Source organism: Dermacentor silvarum, chromosome 9 (assembly GCF_013339745.2).
Source record: "Dermacentor silvarum isolate Dsil-2018 chromosome 9, BIME_Dsil_1.4, whole genome shotgun sequence".
In the NCBI taxonomy this organism is placed as follows: Eukaryota; Metazoa; Arthropoda; class Arachnida; order Ixodida; family Ixodidae; genus Dermacentor; species Dermacentor silvarum.
In genome coordinates, this window is record NC_051162.1 from 5,893,837 (window position 1) to 5,912,316 (window position 18,480).

The window sequence follows — 18,480 nt, forward strand, 5'->3', positions numbered from 1 at the left end:
ACCATTTTTTTGATAAGCATGTCGGCAGGTTAGGAGAACTCATGGTTGGGTAAAGTAAAAACCGTGATGACGTCACGTGAGTCACTAGTGATCACCACACTTGACAGGGTGATAGTGATCAGTTTGTTACCCTTTGAAAACCATTTCGTTTGATATGCATGTCGGCAGGTTAGCAGAGTTCATGGTTGGGTAAAAACACTGATGATGTCACGAGAGTCACTAGTGATCACGACACTTGACAGGGTGATAGTGAGCAGGTTCTTACCCTTTGAAAACCATTTCGTTTGATATGCATGTCGGCAGGTTAGGAGAGTTCAAGGTTGGGTAAAAACAGTGATGACGTTACGTGAGTCACTAGTGATCATGACACTTGACAAGGTGATAGTGAGCAGGATGTTGCCCTTTGAAAACCATTTCGTTTGATATGGACGTCGGCAGGTTAGCAGAGCGAAGCTTGGGAGCGACGGTGGTGACGTCGAGTGAGTCACTAGTCACTTAATCATGTAACTCAACAACAGGCGGTAATCGTCTCAGAACCATTTCGTTTGATATGCATGTCGGGAGTATAGGAGTGCGTGCTAAAGTACAAGCTAGTGAGTTCTCATGCGTCGCTTAGTGATAAGTGGCTGAGTAATGGTGAGCAACTTTTTACCCTTGCATCCATTTCGATCAATATGCGTGACGATAGAGAAGGAAATCGCATGTCATGATACAACACGAGTAGCGCAATGTGTGTCGCGATGGTGACTCACTTATTTGAGTCACTCTTGTCACTCGGAAACGCGACTCGAAAAGGAAGGAAATGAGTGATATACAAAGTACACTTAAGTGATTGAAGCAGCCATGACGAAACTGATGCGTGGAATCTGTGCTAGATTAGTGCTGACACCAATACAGTGATGACGTCAATAATTAGACGGCATTCGTGACGCCTGGTACGATTTCTCTTGCAAGAATTATTCGTTCCTCAATCAATTGCCAAGAGGAGTAAACAGACTGGCACCGGGATTAAAATGAGTGGCACTTGGATTAAAATAGCTGGCGCAAGGATTAAATCAGTTGGCACGCGGATTAATTCGGATGGCGCTAGGATTAAATGTGGTGGCGCCTGGATTAAATTGCTGGCCCTTGGATTAAAAATGCTGGCGATCAGATTAAACTGGCTGGCACCTGGATTATTTTCGGCGGCGTTTGGATTAAATTGAGCGGGAAAACCTGTAGAATGGGAGAGTGGGTCCAGCGAACGCCTTAGCAAGCGGCGAGGGTGAAGCAAAAAACACGGAAAATGTGGCGGCGCTGCCGTCGCCTTCAGGAACATGGATGAAAATAAATGGGCGGCTAAAGTGCACAAGTATCTCTACATGAAAAGCGTGGACACAGAATGGAGGAAGAGGTCAAGGAAGTTGGCAACCAAGTACAGGATAATCAAAACTGTAAATAGACAACCAGGGGTCATCAGAAAGAAAGTGAGAGAAATAGAGACCGTGAATTGGATGCAAAGAATGGAAACGAAAAGGACAATGGAGATTTACAAGAATGAGAAGAAAGAAATTAGAAGGGAAAATCTGTACGATAACACAAAGGCCAGTGCCTTGCTATTTGAGGCTCGAGCCGGTTGCCTAAGGACGAAAACATATCGGAACAAATATTCGGAATTAGATGAGACATGTGTATGCTGCAGTAAAGATCCAGAGACCACTCAGCACATCCTAATGGAATGCGACGGGATCCACCCAGCGAGAACCGTAGGTAACGTGCAACTCCCAGAAGCGCTTGGGTTTAAAGTGGAAGGAAACATAAACAGATCAGCCGTAGAGATCAGCAAGAGACGATTAGAGTACTGGTGGAAAAAAAGTAGGGAAAAGATGGATGCGACCTGATCTCTTAAAATCATAGGCAGCGGTACAAGGTAAATTTTTGAAAAAGAAAAATAATGATAGGTATACAAAAATGCAAGATAAAGAACATGTATAGTATGCCTGATTAAATCAAGCAGGCTAGGTGACTATTTGTCGCCGCCCCGTTTCAAAGGGGATGCCAATAAATCATCATCATCATCTAAATCTCCGGCCAATAAACGTTGGCTCCGGCTGTTTCGGCAGCGTTCATTGGCTGAGGCGAGCTCGCGGGCTGAGTAGCTGTCGTCTGCTCGACGCACCGTCGTCGTTGCGTCGTTTGCGTTCTTTCCGCCGCTCATTTTCAATTTTATTTACAATAGATCGGTTGTGAATAATCTAAGTGTTACCGCTACCGAGTATCCGCCTGTCAAAGCTCCATGTAGCTGCGGTTGGGTCTTCGACGCGACAAGCGTCCGGCTGGCGAGCGGGGCCGCTCATTCGGAAGAAAGTGACGGTGGCGCCACCTGGATTTTCCATAAAAAATGTCTCAGCGCAGAGCCCTCGTTGGACCCACTCCCCCAATCTAGTACACTCTACTACAGCCCCGTTTACATGAATGCGAAAATGGCGCATCGCATTTCCAAGAGCATTTGGGAAAGGCGATGCGACGCCGTTTACATGAAGCGCAGAGAACGTAGCGCAACATGAATGACTAGAGTGGCTAGAGCTGTGGAGAGAGCGCAGTGGCCACTGTCGGGTCGGTGACACGGGGCACGGTGGTATTTAGAGGCCCCCCTCGGCTCTCGCTTGCTTCTCGGTAGCGTCTTCGCGGTTGTCATCGAATGTATTGTTAGGCGCCCTCGCCTCCGTTCTCCCCTCTCAGTAGCGTCGCCTCTCAGTAGCTTCACGGTTGTCATCGAAGGTCTTGTTAGGCGCCCTGCGTTTACATGCTCCGCGAGAGTCGACTAGCGCCCGTAAATCTACCCTCGCCTGGCGCATTGCATTACCGCTGTTTACATGAATGCGATGAGCTAGAAATGCGATGCCATGCGACACTGTCGCATTCATGTAAACGGGACTTACGCTAAACAGTTACTGCGGTCCGTAGCAATTTCCTTCCCTTTCCTTTATTTATCTTTATAGGCACAAAGCAACAGTGACCATTTCAAGCCTAGAGCCTTTGTTTAGCGGGTCCGTACTTTGAAAAATGCTAAAGAAATACACTTGGAAGAGAAAGAAACAAAACTTGTTGACGATCAACGACACTCAAGGTTCTGCAGTGAGCACTGGTCTGCAGGCCATCTGTCGGGACGGCTTTCGAAGCAGCGGCCCGCGCTCACCTGACGGCTACGTCAAAAGTCGCAGTGGCGAACACCATCACCGGCATTGACGATTTTACAAAGTTTGAGCGAGCTATTGTTGAAAGTATCAGTGGGGAGAAAGCCACCACGCGTAGCAACAGAACAACAGTGGTGCGAGGGACAACTCGTGAAAAGGGGGGAGGGGGACTTTTCCTCAATTCGGCGAATCACCCGTCGCCGCGTCGCAAGAGGGCCATCCCGGGGCATGCTGCGGCGGCGAAGAGCAGATTTTTTTTTTTTTCGCTTTTTCGCAAACATGACTGAGTGGCGTCGCCTGGTGGGAGAATCTGAACTACACGCAAGATGGCGACAGTGATACCTCCACCTTAATTATTCGATTATTCATTTCAATTTCTTGTGCAAGTGATGTCCGCCTCTTGGAGTATACCAGCTCATGAACTAGAATTGTGCTATCTGCCACAGGCAACCTTTAAGGATTTTTGAAAGTGTTCGCTGAAACACCCTGTATATTGACCCTTTTCGCGGAGCAGTTTGTTTTAGAGAAACGAGATGGCGCTCACGACGGCGCGCCATACCTCTGCTCAGCGACCGCGCACGAATACAAAACCATTACCGGTTCTACCTCGCTTCTGTGCGATCAGCTGTCGATACTGAAACTGAGTTTTCGCTAACACACTTGCTTCAATCATGCTGGATTGAATCATGTGGATTGAAGACGTGTGCAGTAGTTAGCTGCAAAAATAGTGACTGGCATGTTAAGGCATAAAATGAATCTCTGTGGCCAAGTTCGCGAACCGCTGCTGCAACTGTCCGAACGTGTTACCGGCACTTCGAGAAGTACGGCTTTCCTCGAGGATACAGAAATTTGCTCATCCACCAGCCTTGTATCGCTAACATTCAAAGAAAGGGCTTCATCCCCATAACGTCGGCAAGAGTGAGTACCACTCGTTAAACAATGACAAAGGGAGTAGCGCCGCTTCCTGTCATAGTAAGTTTCGCGCACGTTATCTATACACATCTGTGCCAAATGGCAGGGAAACGTACGCCCACTGTATCGCCGACGTATCAAGAATAAGTGAATGGGCGCACACTTGAATATATGCGCACTGTATACGCACAATAAATGACGGACTGCACCTATGGCGCACGAATGGTCGAAGCTCAATGTTTCGTGACGGTCCACAAGAGTAAGCGAGTTACTAGCTGTAATATATATTTGCTACAAGGTATAACAATGTACAAAACACCTACGTTTCAAGCCTTGTACGCAGCAAGAACAAATCTATCAGAACTGAGCACACCTGCGAGCGATTAGGCCGAAAATAATCAGATGGTGGCTGCACCGAGGAACTCCACTGAGTCAGAAACTGACAAGTCACTGCTTCAAAATATTTGCCGAATAAAGAGCAAAGAGCAAAACACACTAATCCTGACTGAATTCATAAGCTGAATGTTTGGATAGCTTGGAATACATATTTAGCCCCGCTTTTAGAACAAGCACCATATACGCTGCTTGCGCCGTTTGGACATAGCTTAATCAGTTCCGAAAGCGCTTTTGCATGTTCTTTGAAGCTGTGATCAAAGCTTCGTGTCGTTCACCTAGTCACCGTGTATGATCTCAGAAAACAGAGGTTTTCTAAGCCGCGCCGGCGTCGTACACTTCCATTTAAACAAGGAGGCAACGGAGGCAGTTGAGGCAAGCAATGGACGCGTTACCACGTGATCAAACATGGCAGCGCCCACGGGATCGCCGCGAAAAGGGTCAATAGAGAGCAAACGCGATTTATTCCGACGCGCGAAAGGCTGTGGGGGGGGGAGGGAGGGAGAGAGAGGAGGCGACGTTTGGCTGCGGCACCAAATGCCTATTTATATAAAATCCTTGTGAGGCGAAATGAGAATGTGATAAAGACTTCCGACGCTGCTCGACGAGTGTCCCGTTCTTATCTCGTCGAAAACCTCCGAGCCGCCCCCAGAGGCACCGGCAACAGTCACCAACGCCGCGCGCGTTTGATGCGAACGCGGGCAAAACGCCGCCGGTGTCTATAATGGCACGTACACACTAGCGGCAAAACGCGCGCGGCGCGCCGCCGGCGGCAAGACGCCGCCAAAGCAGCCGCGAAACAGCTTTTTCTTGCCGCGGCAGGGATCGCTCCTGGACCGATTTTTTGCGGTTTGCCGCGTGCCGCGGATGAAGGAGACCAATGAAAGCGGCCCGCTTCCGTGACGTGCGCGCGGGAAACTGGTGTCATGCGGACCCGCCCGACCGCTCGTTTCGTACTCGCGTCCGGTGTTAGCCGGAAACTCGTTTCGCGCTATCATCTGCACGCGTCAGGCCCCGGACCGAGCTAAAGTGTTCTACCCTTTCTAGAACACTTTAACCGAGCTGACGGATAGTTCGAGAAAGGAGGAGAGAGTCTAGTCTGTCACGTGATTGCCGCAGCGGCGCGCCGCCGGTTGATGTGGCCGCCCTACCGCTGCTGCGTTTTGCCGCCGGCGGCGGGTCGCGCGCGTTTTGCCGCTAGTGTGTACGTGCCATAACAGTTCTGCGTGTTGCCGGTGCTGCTCCATGTCCAAGTTTATACAGCTGACAAAACTACTATCCTTACTCCGTATAGCTCTCTACTAATTTGCTATCGCAAGTGATGCTTCGCCATTCAGGTGAAACTGCGACAACTTTTTTTTTAATTTATAAAATGTTTCCCGTAAGGCCGGCAATGCTGTGACCGGGTTGACAGATCGGAAAGTGGGGGTAAGCGTTATAGTGCCTGGATCGTTCTAGCGCTTGCGCCCCAAAAACGCTAGGTTCACCCGAATAGCCGCTAAATACTGATTTGACTTGGCTTCGTATAATAAAGCTTATTTTTAATTAGATGGCGCTAAAGTGATAAACGTGACAAGAGCGCTAAGTGAAGTTTGATAAGTTATTTGATTTCGTTAAATGTGAGAGTCTGCGGTGAAGTGATCGAGTATGGCCATCCCGTAAATCTGAGTACAAGGCGCCGGATGGGGCAGATATGCTTTACTTGTTTGAAGCGGCAAGCAGGAAGGTTACAGATGTTTCTTCGTCTGCGTTTCTCAAGACCTACTGATGGAAAACTATATGCCCAACAATACACACGAGAGATACGTGCTGCTTGAAGAATGAGAAAAATATTTGTTCTACAAAGGCAACCGTACAATAACATATAGTAGAATGAAAGCCAACACTGCGGCCGGAATGCATGCGCAATCACCGAGTGGCATTAAAAAATAAAATAGAGAAAGTAATTTATTCTTAAGGGATAAATACATGTCATATGCAATTTTGAACAACATTTGAGCGGTCTGAACGCAAATACCAGCGCGAGAAGTTGTACGAATGACCCTGCCGAGCAGTATCGCCCGCAGTTTCCAACGGCGCGACCTTTATGCGGCCCAATCCACTTCGATCGCAACAAAATAAAGTTGTTTCCTCCTCCTCCTCCGATCACAGCGCCGCCATAATATTTTAAGTGCGAAGCATTTCTTGGTGAACATTTGCCACTTTGACAGTATCTATCTATCTAGCCGCCTACGTCTTCGTGCTCTCATGGTCGTTTCGTTAACTTGGTATGTCTCCCTGCCTTTCATTAAATCATTTTCCAGCTCTCTCTCTGGCATGTACCAAAATTGGCATAGTATGACAAGAGTGTATGACAAACATAAATGATAGGTCATGACATAAATTTCATGACATGCGTGTCACGTAGGTCATGGCAATGACCCAGTGGAAAAAGATTTAACACTCGAAAACTACAGAAATGGGTTCGGACGTGGGTACTAAGTAAAGGAAAAGGCTAAAGGTTGATGGCCTAAGTCATAGTCATGAGCATGACTAAGGCTGTCGCGTTAAGGTCTCTTAGGCGTGGCTAAGGGGACTCCCGAGGACTCATGACATGAATGTCATGACATGCGTGTCATGTAGGTCATGAACAGCCGCCTACGTCTTGGTGTTCTCTTGGTCGTTTCAGTAACTTGGTATAGGCTCCCCGCACACTGCCTCGCATAACATCGATTCCCACAGGGCGTGGGATCTGCCGGCTTTTTTCCACGTCGGGCGCCTCACCGCAAAGCATGCGCCGCCCCAGCCGCTCGTCCCACTCAACCGTATTCTAGTACACTCTGTCTTCATCGCAGATCGCTTTCAAGATCGCGGCTGCGCCATACGCAGCAGCCGCCGGAGGACGCCCCCCTCCCTCCCCTCACGGTACCTTGCGTAAATACGGCGTGCTTCCTCCCCGCTTTCCTCCATTGCGCGCGCGAGACTGAGCCGCCATCGTCGGTTCACCCTCGCACGCTTTCACTCTCACATATGGCGCGCGGCGACGATGTTATCGCCCCTTGACTTTATACGAACATCACGGCAGCGACGACGGCAGGAATGCGCCTGGAGTGTCCATATAATTGCTATCGCAATGAAGACAGATTGGAATAGTTTTATGTTATACCAGCCCAGGGTTCATTGCGGGTCTCAGGGTCTGTGGTGACATATGGTGACCCAGAAATTATGTTAGCGCGTCGATTGGACGGCATAATTTGACATTTTCGGCTATCATCATGAGCGTCGGTGCGGGAATATATAGTTCGATTGTAGTTCCACCGATTTTTTTCGGCTTTACAGGAAAACATAGGGCGCGACGCCACTCGACCCACTCTTCCATATTCTAGTACGCTATATAGATACAAAGCGCGCTTCTACTACGCGCTTTGTGTTGGTTTATTATCTTTTTCATCGTGGTTTCGAAGTGCGCTGCCATATTCCATTAAAATTCAGATTGGCCGGCTCAAAACTGCTGCAAAATAAAATTTACTCTGTTCCAAGTTGCTCCAAAAGGCAATTTTTTCTGTTGCAAACTCCTCCAAAACGCAATTTTACTCGTTCCAAAAATTGCTCCAAAATTACTTTGGGCAGTCCTACCCCTGACAATGCAGCCGTAGGGTTCTTGCAGATTTCCGGAGTGCGGAGAGCCTTCAGTATGCGCCATACACTTCCAAAACCAGTTCCAGTATGCAGCTAACTACGTAAGGCTGCCTAGCTGTTGCGCCGAAGCTGTTTTGTATGCCGCGGTATGGCTGCATCAGTGCGGTTACAGAGTCCAGTCGGTGCGTCGTTTAGAACGCTGCGCCCGCCTATAAGCGCGGCGTCGACATGCGCGGAGCCGCAAAAGCTTAGGATCGCGGTTTGGTTTGCCGATACTCCGTAGTCGTTGTACTATAGCTTCTAGTAAACACTCATCAGTTTCAACAGACTGTCTTGAGATGGTGCCTCTGAGATCAGCTGACACAACTTGTCCCAGTTTGCCACTTTGGCACTGTATAGACCGAAGTCTGTCGGCCCGCAATATGTGTTGGTGTTAACCAAATGGGTAGGTGATCTGAGCCCCACGGGTCAGCTTCGCATGGACATTATGAAACATCGTTCCAGCACACAAATGAACACGGACGAGAAAAGAAAGACAAGAATGACGGACTTCAACAGTTGAAGTCCGGCGTTCTTGTTGTCTTTCTCTTAACGCCCGTGCTTATTTGTGCGCTGGAACGATGTTTCATAACGCTAATCACAACCAACTAGCCCAGCTGTCCACGCGTAGCAGCTTCGCATGATCAGGCTAAGCACACATCTCTCGTTGATATCGCAAGGTCTATAGGGGAGTTCTCCTTTCCTCTACCTATAAATGTAGGTGAACAATCATTCAGTATTTTCAGATCATTCTTGATAATAAGCTCGTTATCTCTGCCCCACGATTGTCTTGGGGACAGCTACACCATCGCGGATGGTGGGCATTAACATACTCCGCACAACATAAACGATGCACCACACCGAGACACTATATAAGCACTCAAGTAGTGAGGTATCTGAAGAACGTGTAGGCTGGTTGTATATGCTTGCCACCGTCTTTATCACCCCTGAGGCTCACAGTAACACCTGTACACTCAAACTCATCATCACAGATGTCGTCTGTGTCAAGAACTGCAAAATCCAAGTCAGCGCGTACGTATATTGGTGCTTTTGAAGCATTGCGTGTAGGCGCCGCGTCCACACACTGGAGAGAGCCACGTGTTGGATCCGCGCAGCGAGTCTTACTGTGGACACCCACGAAGCCTGGCAGTCGATATTCGTATTTCCTTACATAAGTTGCCTGAAGCGCTATAACACCTGGTGGAGTCTTTATAGCGATAAGTTGAAGAAATAGATCAGGCGTGCCGCGGTCGCAGCGACATGATAGTCCATTGCAGCACAAAGGGACGACAGTTGTCAGCAACCTGCGGTTTGCTGACAACTGTTAAGATTGTTTCCGGTAAAACGACTAGTGAAGTTCGTCGAGCACTGGAACGTGGGCCTCCAAAAGTTGGTCTGCTACTTACGCTGCTGGTGTCTGACGACCGGCGATTCGAGATCTGTCGATGTTGACAAGCATCTTCAGAAGATTGCCAAGTTGCACGTCATCGTTGGCTATGACCGGTTTAGGTACTGTGTCTGCAGTGCTTTCCACTGTGGTCGCAGTCTTTGTAGAGACTTGTTCCAGTGATTTCGATGGCAGCGCTGGCCACGATGACTCTGAAAGGCAGAATATCCGCCCCCCTTCTTTTCGATGAGCTGTGTCTGTCATTTTTTGAACGCGCGGTTTTCCCAGTCACTGGACCAACAATATGGCGACGCGAGATTTAATCTCCTGTTGCCTTCTTTTTGGCTTTCTCTTTTAGTGCCTTTAAGTCATCCTTCAATAAGGGACATCCTTTATCCGTTGCCAAATGTTCACCATTACAGTTAGGGCACCGGTATGCCTGACTTTAACAGGAATCTACATGGTGATTCCCACCGTATTTGGCACAGACCAGATCTCTGGTGCAAAAGCTCTGAACATGACCAATCTTAAAACATTTATGACACTGTAAGAGCCGTGGTACAAAAGACCGAACAGAATAGCGCACAACTCCAGCCTTAATACGACTAGGCAGCTATCGACAGGCATACAGTATCTTCACACAATTTGACGTGCCCAGCCTTCGAACGCTAATTATTTTGCCTGGTGGCGTGTAAACGATCATGCTCTTAAAAAGCGGCAGTTTCGCCCAAAAGGCGAAGCATCGATTGCGATAGCAAATTAGTAGACAGCTATACGAATGAAGGATGGTATTTTTATCGGCCGTATAAACTAGGAACTATTCGCTTATAACTAAATTAACAAGCATGGTGTCAGCGCTCACAGGCAAACATGAACACATCACACTCGATGACCGCGGAGACTCGCTGTCAAAACGCTGGCATCAGGAAGCGCGGCGGCAGCAGCGAGCGAAGGGACCTTCGTGCTGTGTATCGCTTCAACGCAAATTGAATGACGACAACACCGCACGCACAACGGTATGAGCCGCCGGCAAATTGCTTTCAAGATAAGGCGCGCGCAAAAGCGCGCGGTCGTGCAGAGTACGCAGTTGGTGCCCGAGAAAACGCCGCCCCTCCTCGCTCCCGCGCTGCCTTCCCGCTTCCCTCCCTGCGCGCGCGAGATTGAGCCGCGATGGTCGGTTCCGCATGCGCGTGGTCGCGAAATACGCAGTTACTGTCGGAGAACAACGCCGCCGGCCCCTCATCCCCCGCTCCCTTTGTTGCACCCCCCCCCCCCCCCCCACGGCCTTTCGCGCAACGGAAGTCTGCGCGTTTCAACTTCCCTCTCTTGCGGGCGCCACATTGAGTGGGCTCCCCTCGCGCCCCTTTCACTCGCACATACACCATACGGCGCGCGGCGATGGTTTTATCGCTCTTGGGCGTTGTACGGAACATCACGACGGCGACGGCAGAAATGCGCTTGGAGTGTCTATATAATTGCTACCGCAATAAAACGTCGTCTTTCAGATCCAAGTCGACATCAGATACGACACCGTGGTATCAGATATGTGCACCCCGTGGTATGTAGAGCAGTGTCCGTTGCTGGGCCTGTTGGTACATACTTGTAAAAAAATGTCACAGTTTCGCCCTAAGGGCGAAGCAATGAATGCGATAGCAACACAGCAATGTGACACGAAGTAAGGTGAGCGGTTTTGGTAGCAATATGAATTGTAATAAACATGAGCTGATTAAGTAAGCAGGTGTGCTGCGGCGTAAGTAGACCGACAAGAAGAGAGACTCGATGGCCACGAGAAAGCGCGTGTGAAACGGTGGTGTTGATGAGAAGCGCTTCCCGTGGGCAGCGCGTGCGAAGGGACACACCTGTAGCGCTGCACTGCCGATCCGGGCAGCATTGCATGTGTAGCGTGCGTTGGAAAATGTGGCCCGACTATTACTAACTAAATGAACAAGCGTGGTGTGAGCGCGCACAAATAAACATGAATAGATCACACTGAATGACTGCAGACAACGACTGTCAAAACGCTGGCAGCAAGCGCGTACGCCGCAGCGGCGGAGGTACGTGCGGTCTATCGCTTCAAGGGAAACTGAGCGGCGAATGCACGGCGCATAAAGTTCAGAGCCGTGGGGAGATAAGAGATGGTGCGGGGCGAGCGACGAGCGCGGTTGTTGGCAGAGTAGAAGTGCGCCTTCCCCCCCCCCCCCCCCCCCCCCGCTCACTCCGGCGCTGGCTTCCCGCTTCCTTGCTTGCGCGTGGGAGATTGAGTGCGTTCGCTCTCCGTGATAGCGCGCGTCCCCGCACGCTTCCGCTCGGGCATGCGGCGCGCGGCGAAGATTTTATCTATACGGAACCTCACGGCGACGACGACGGCAACGGCGACGCCGAAGGCAGAAATCCGGTTAAAGTGTCCATATAATTGCTATCGCAATACAAATTTGTCGCAGTTTCACCCGAAAGGCGAAACATCAGTTGCGATAGCAAATTAGTAGAGAGCCATACGAAGTAAAGGCTCATTCACACCGGCGACTGACAGTGGTCGCGCGACAAAGTTGGTCGCAAATGGTCGCAAATGGTCGCTTTTCTCGAAAAGCGACCATTTTGGGCCAGTCGCTCACTGCACGATTTTTCAGTCGCGCGACCGTGGTCGCAAAACTGATAAACCAATCAGAGGCGCACCGGAAGTGATCGTTCATGTGTCTACATCCGGCCTCCTCCCGCGTCGGCGGCGTCGCGGGAAATACAAAGTGCATGCCAGCATGGAAGCTGTTGGGTATTCGGCGGAGTTGCTTATAGAGGCCGTTAAACAGTATCCGTAGCTGTACAACAAGCTGCACCCATCATTCAAAAACCGCAACAAGAAGGACGTCGCATGGATCGGAAACATGTTTCGGCATCTGACGTAAGTACCTCAAGCAAAAGTGCTATATGCTTTCGTGTTTGTAACTATATGTGAAATGTTGCAGAGGCGCCTTGTGGTGCATTTTGCAATCTTAATGCCTTCCCGCTTTTGAAACGTCCGTGTGTGGCCGGATCGACGTTATCCCACGGGCGCAGAGTTTCATCGGAAAAAGCAACGCTACAAAATCGCGGCCCAGTGCTTGGCTGTATGATCGATTCCCGTTTATTTTGTGTACGCACGCCCTTCCTGCCAGCTTTAACGTGCTTATATCTGTTTGAAAGGTCTTTACAAATATCCGCTGCGACGAAGCAACTCCCCCCCCCTACCCCCGTTCTTTGTTTTGTGTATGGAAATTAGCGGCACAAAAATGACGTACAAAACTTATCAGCGCGCAAGCTTGAACGATGGAGCCTTGCGGTTAACACTGCGTTGACGAATGAAGGAAACAGCGTGGCAACCTGCGGTTTGCACTGGCGGTTCGCACGCTGTTATAAAAGAGAAATTGCGAGCATACACAGCTATACGTGTCTGAACGTTTTCTGTGATTTACATAAGCATTGCGAAAAATGTGAAGAAATGTTGTGGCTAACACACTGCAAAGAAAAGGAGAGGAGAGGCATTTTGTGAAGCATATATTATTTCGTGTGATTTCATGTTGATGGCAATGTACAGCTACTTATTTATTTTGCAGGAACCTTTGCAGAGAAAAATAAGAACTTGCGAGGCATTTTTAAGAGAACACAACAAGAGGATCGCGATAAGCAGCGCAGTGGTGCAGGGGCGGTTGATGTCCCCACCGTCAAAGGGCCCCATTTTCGAGGCCATGCTGGAGGTAACGGAGGTGGTGTCGGAACCTGTGATGTAAGTATATTTTGCTGTCGCAATGAAACAGTTTATTGTCGTGCCTGCAAACACACAGGCAAAGGAAAATTTCACAGGGGACATACATGCTTAGCATGCATTCAAATGCTGTTTACAATGGCAAGCAATGGACAATAAAATGTCCGTAGCCTCAAAGTAACATCTTTAGCTATCGCAAACATTACGCATTATTTCCATATATCCATTACAATAGGTTGCACCTTTGTATAGTGAGAGGTTGAACTGTTAGCAATTTTCAAAGAAACAACCTATCACAAGTCACACCGGAGTGAGACTCTATTTAAATTGGTTGGCATGCTGAAACACTATTACGCATTCACAATTGCACAGTAATCTCAAAATGATATACTTGTGTTAACTAAATTTATGTACAGTTTTTAGGAACTCCTAATACTAGCAGCAAAGAAAGTTCAGTCAACAACCGTTACAGCGTGCACAACGAACGGTTATTGGAATTATGTTGAAGCTATCGAAGGCATCTTTCTCTGTGGCAGCTGTACAAGTCAGAGCTACTTCAGCCGGCAGCATTGCGAGTCACCGTCGTCGATGTCTGAATAATGTTTTCAAGGCGTTGTGAGGCACCTACCTGGCACTACTTCCGCGGCATATAGTGCTCATGGAAAAAAACGCCTATATTGGTTTCGTTATCGCGTGTGGTGTGACGCTATATAAGCCTTGCCATTGTACAACACACTCGGACGAAACCTCGAAAAAAAAAAAACGTTCCCTAAAATTTACAGTAGCCTTTGGACACCTGCATGACATGGCATTGACATGTGCACGATCTGTTCATTTAATACGCTGGATCATGAACTATAATCAGGTTTGCCACGGTAAACTTCTTTCAGCGTGCTGTGCAGCATGGAGGACACTCGATCAAGGTAACGTATAAAATGCAGCCTACATTTAAGATAGGGGTAAACAATGCAGTTTTTGCCATACAATGGTTCTTAACATCAACCTCTATCTGTAAGTGAAACCTTGATACCTGTACAAAATTGAACTTAAGAGGGCAAAAAGTTACGTCACAACATTTCAAAACATAGCTTGTATGCTGGTACATGTGATAATATATTTTTTTTTACTTATGATACCTCTCAGGCACCGAAGAGCATGGGTGATAGGGTCATATCTATATCAGTACAGTATAGAAATAGTGAATTAGAGAATGGTGCAATAGTCGCAGTGCAATGCAAATACATAAACGGAACAAAGATGACTCAAAATGGGCACAAAAATAACAATAATACGAATAAGATACGAAACAAACGCAAAAATGGCATAAAATTATAAGCAAGCACAAGTCAAACAGTAGCACAAATGAAAACACCATTCAGAGCAACTGAAAGAGTAGCCCAACAGAAAACATTGAGAATGTTTTTCTTAAGCGGTGAGCGGAAACATACAGCGCTTATTGTAAGACAGCATGTGCGTAATGTGAGGTGAGTAGGCATGAATGACAGGTTGGCAGCTGACCACTGGTAATGGCATCTGCATGTAGGAATGTGAAATGTGATATATAAAACGGTGCTTTTCCACGGTCGTTGCAGCCAAGCAGAAGCAACAGATGGGGACCAACCAGGGCTTTCCTCGGACACCATGGCAGCGGACATAGAGATCTGCAGTTCTGCGTAAAGACAACTTTAAATTGTACATATTGTTAACGCAATCGTTTGTGTCGATTTCTGCATGAAATGTAGTTTGCATGTAGTACTGAGAAGTGCATCTGGTTTGATAGAGTTTATGCTTAACGATGCAAACATATTCAATCAGCTATGCTGTAATACTGGTCTCTGTTGCAGAGATTACAGAGATGAAATCCAAGAGGAGCCATCGCAGATACCACCAGCACTAATGTGCGCAAAGATTTTAATTTTACAGCAAGCAACAACGCTTAGAAATTCTTGCAAGACTCGCGTTCTTCTTGTACACCATACCACGCTACGCTTAACTGCGTGCTTTGCTGTAATAGTGGTTCGTTTTGCAGAGATGCCACATAAAAAATTGAGGAAACAGTAGAGGTGCCACCAGCGAAACGGTATGTGAGCAAAGATTAAAATTTTCTAGCAATCCGACACCCTTTGGAGTGGTTATGAGAATGTTTTTTTTTTTCACAGTCTAACTCGCTACGCTTTACTGCCTGCAGCCCGAGGACATCGAGGAATCGCAAACAAAGTGAAGATTCGAGGTGAGAGACGTGTAATGTTTACCGAACATAAATCTACAAAACTGTTACTTACCATTTAGGTATCAAAGGTACGCATGCCACCAAATGCAATAAATAGCAAGTAAGAGTGTGACTGAACATGCGTATTTATGCATTGAAGATGACACACTTTCTCTACAGCCATGCAGGTGAGAGCGCAAGCCATGAGGCTGTTGCGCAAGCCTGTATGGAGCATCTAGCGCAACTAAGAGAACACAAAACCGCAAACAAAAGAGATGCCATTTCGTATTTTGCACTTAGAACTGATGCGCGCCTGAGGGTGCTGCCAATTCATGTCGCGCAAGACCTTATGCACCTGATGGAGCCCATGATGTATCAGGTGGAAGTGGAAAATAGGAACGACAGCAATTAAACCTCAATCGCTATAACATATTCTAGTCATCATCCTCACAAGCCTATTTTCATGTACACTGGACTGAAGTATGAAGGCCTATCCATGCGATCTCCAACTACCCGTCTCGCTCTAGCCGTTTCGAATTTCCACCTGCAAATTTCCTAATTCCACCATCCCACATAATTTTATACCGCCCGCGACTACACTTCCCCTTTGTTGGCACCCATTCTTTAACACTAACACCAGTTATGTAACGCACGACCTACATGCTGTAATAATACATACGGACTCAGCAGTCACCCTGTATTTTTTTTCTCTTTGAACTTTGAAGAAAACAAGTTCAACCCAACTAACTGCTGGAAACAGTGTTGCTGTAGCAGTAAAATGTTTCACAAAAGCAGCAACAAAAAGAAAGACAATGAAAGCCAGAGGATTATGTTGCCTACTTTGTATCTTAGCAATACAACCTTACAATGCTGTAGAGTACACCTGGCGGGGCATCTGAAGAATGTAAAATTATTACAATGCACAATTCTGTTTATTAAACCAGAAATGCATCAGTATTACTTCAACGATAAGGTCCCTGGAACAATGTTACTTAATATGTACAATACGGCACCACATTTCGCCACACACGTTTCTGTAACAGATGCACTTTAAGTAATTGTGGTAGTATTCCTTGCTTCCTGTTTTCTTTTTGCTGTGCTGAACTGGTGTAAACTTTGCAAATGTATTTTTTTGTGTAAACACATCTGAATCTTGCACTCATTTTGTGTTTGTAAATCGAATGCTCGATTGCAAGGGAAGCTAGAACGTGCTTGCATCTGTAATGTTATATATTGTATTGAAATCGATGCAACAATTTTGAAGTGATCGCACTTGGTGGTCACATTTACATAAAGTTGTTTCCGAGGTAAAGTTTACTAATTTTGCATTTTCCTCATATTTTTCTTTAGTATTGCGAAAACTATCTTTTTTTTAAAACAGTGCCTTACAATAACCTTCTTTATTCATCTGTGATGAGCTGCGGAATTGTATTATCACCTCACAGCCAGAAATATAAAGGAACATATTATGCTGCTACTTCAACTGTTCACATTTTTTTACTAATCATTGCGTTGTGTTGGAGGTGTCATTGTGATATTTCATGCGCGTGTGCCTTTATCAAATATATAGCTGAAAATACAACACTTTTATATGTACAGGTAAGACGTATGTGATATTTCAATTTCAAGGATTAACGTCGCATGACACTCCCGTAGCTTGTTTCCCCATGCATTTGGGATATTTTTTACACAACAAATTCCTATGCATAATGCAAGTTTTTTTAATGAATAAAGTAGTTTGACAACACACCTTGTGCAGTTGAAGTACTGGTGACCACTTTATCTTGCCAGGAAACTTGGCCGGATGTGATGAAGGGGTGTGTCAACTTGTCCCGAACTTCTTTCGCATACCTATAACCATAATATGCCAGGTTTAATTTGCCTACCTTTCAGATTTTAAACAGCAAACATCTTTTGAAATACAAGTAACCTACGCACCGAGCAGCGTGGCACTCAGTTGACTTAGTTGGCAAGAGGGCACCTCCCGGTTGGTTCCTCATCCCTCCAGCTGCCAGGGGAAAGTCGCCCTTCCCAGTCTTCGCTCTCAGCAAAACCTGGCGGGCAGTATGCAGCAGAAGAGGCTGACGACTCTTTCATCAAATAATTGTGTAGCACTATACAGGCTCCCATATATCTGTTGATATTGTCGGTCTTAGCTTTAAACGGTCGCCGTAGAATCCTCCACCGTTGAGCCAGGATTCCAAAGTCGCCGGGCCTTGCTCAAGCGGTAGTTGAAAACGCGCCGCTTGTGCGTCTCGTGTGAGTCTTCATGCAGTGCTGAAAAAAAAGCAATAATCAATGAAGTAAGGATAAATGCACAGTTAATCTTTTCATAAAATTGTCCGACTATAACACAGTAGAACTGATGCAATGCAGTATGTCATACCCTATGGAAAAAAGCAGCATGTAAAGCAAAATATTCCGAGTGCATTGCACAGCACAGCGTCTCACTTTTCCGATGCTAAGCATGCCACTAAAGAGCTTCTCTTTTTCGAACCCTTATTCTGTGCACAAATGAGCCGTAATAACACTACAAATAACATATCAAACGTCTTATAATGTTGCTGCGTTTGTTCCCTTTGAACAACATCCGCAATCAAAGAAACTGCACGTTTGGTTTATTTCACAGGTTCTCTGTGAAGTTTGGTTTCACCTCCATAGCCCATAACAAGGATAACTTTCTTGGTCAAACAGCCTCAACTGTGATTTTGGGTAACAACATAACACATAGAAACATATATTCAGTGCTATGCTGTACACCTACTCCGTCGTGGGTATGGCCGCATCATGTAATCATTGAACGGGAAGGCCTCATCGCCAACAAGGAAGTATGGGAGAAGCCGCTCACTCCCAACAGTCCTCGGCGGTGGCAGCCTCAATGTCCCACTGGTGATCTCATTTTGTAGAGTGGATCGAGAAAAAATGCCACCGTCACTCACTGCCGCTGTGGCCAATTTCCACCTACAGGAACCTGCGCAGAAATGGCGCGATCGCAAAAAGCTCTTACATG

General features: G+C 47.1%; 1 long non-coding RNA gene across 1 annotated transcript; it reads left to right on the forward strand.

Annotated features, from left to right (window-relative positions):
* Positions 1–15,081: 15,081 nt before the first annotated feature.
* LOC125940038 (uncharacterized) lies at positions 15,082–16,223 on the forward strand. Its single transcript, XR_007463259.1, has 4 exons — positions 15,082–15,159; positions 15,291–15,341; positions 15,450–15,491; positions 15,651–16,223. It is a non-coding gene; the product is annotated as an uncharacterized LOC125940038 (long non-coding RNA).
* Positions 16,224–18,480: the final 2,257 nt, after the last annotated feature.